Here is a 1,689-nt window from a genome sequence, read left to right on the forward strand (position 1 = left end):
ATCGTAACGCATCTTCTCTGATCATACAAAAAGGAAAAATATGCCGTATCAGCACGGATACAACGCAAACTATTCTAACTAGTGGCAACAAGTTTTTCCTTTGCACTGAAGACCATACGACAACTCTAAAGTGCGAAAGAAGAAACTGAATAAATTTTTTGTTCCTGGACGAACCACAACTCGACAAGCATCCGAAATGTTTGCAAATCCTTGTAGGTGTCTGTTATACCCAGAGGCAGGCACATCAGCAACAATCCATTGATGTCCAAGATAATCAACCTCTGCAAAAGTTGAAAAGTACATATAAGTAGTTAGAAGTTGAACATATTTTTCCATACTTGAATAGACATTACCGGAACAACCGTATCTATAGGTAGCAAGGGTCGATACTGGTCTCTATAGTGTTGTTGTTGTTGTTGCTATCCTCTGCTTTTGCTTCATCCTCGTAGTCATCGTTCTCATCTTCATCAAGGGTCTCCCCCATAGCTCTTTGTGCCTCATCAGTTTGCTTGTCTTACATGGTTTCCTCCAAGGTCTTTCCTCTCCCTCCATTGGCTGGCTTGCCTCATCCATATCCTTTTGGGGATCCTCCATTGGCCGGATTGCCTCATCCATAGGCCTGCTTTCCTCATCCATGCTTGCTTGTTTTGGGGCTCCTCCTAAGACTGGCTTGGCTCATACAGGGTTTCCTCCATGGGCTTTTTTGGCTCCTCCACTGGCCTACTTGTCTCTTTCATTGTCTCTTGCATAAGCCCCTCTGCTTGTACACTAGCACCTTGCATATCCTTGTTTGGCCTTTCTGCATCCTCAACCCTTTCATCTTTGGCTGGTATGACCCTCGGTCCATTGTGGTTCCACTGTGTCTGATGAAGGGGCTTGTGGTGGTGGCTTGTCACGTATTGTCATATCGATTGTGCGGTCATCCAAGCAGCTATCTTCAGCTTCTCTGGGGTTTGACATAGTGAGCAAGTGTTGTATTAGAGTTGCCCGATATCTTTGAAAATAATCATATGTGTAGTTCTCCACAACACTCTGCAAAATTGAAAGACCACATAGTGAGAAGTCTTGTATAAAGAAAGCCAAAACTGACTAAATGCATTGCCAAATGGTTACCTTAGTCATGAAAGGTTGTAATGCAAAGTAGCTTTGTAGGACATATTCTGCATGGAGAAGACATCTCCAGCCGCAAGAAGTTGCATCGGTTTGATTTGGTACATGCACATCTTTGATTGGGGCCTTGTATAGTTTGTACCTTCCACATAGCTTGCCATAAGCAAGAAATAATCTCTTTACACAACTGCATAAAGGAGTATCATGATGTTAGCTTGAGGCTTTCAAATTTACATGGATATCCATAAGAAACACTTTCTGATACATAACACTTACAACCTAATTTCAGGGTGGGTTCCTTTTATTGAATTGAACACCCACACTGCTGGCTGGTCAACATCAAGGCATATGAGACTCCAATGATGGTTGTTCTCATAAGGAAAGATGATGACGGTTACTTCCAGCATAGCACAGTGGAGAAACCAACTTTTTAATGTGCCAGATGGAGTGTTCTTCTGTCTAATAATCACAGAAATTTGTGGATCAAGAAGAAACACCTCCGTGGGGTGTGCGGTGGAAGTTGACTTTCGATCAAACTGCAAGGAGTGTACCTCATTTAGTACACCTATCATTTGAGTT

Source organism: Adiantum capillus-veneris, chromosome 9 (assembly GCF_014529385.1).
Source record: "Adiantum capillus-veneris isolate H3 chromosome 9, ASM1452938v2, whole genome shotgun sequence".
Taxonomy (NCBI): Eukaryota; Viridiplantae; Streptophyta; class Polypodiopsida; order Polypodiales; family Pteridaceae; genus Adiantum; species Adiantum capillus-veneris.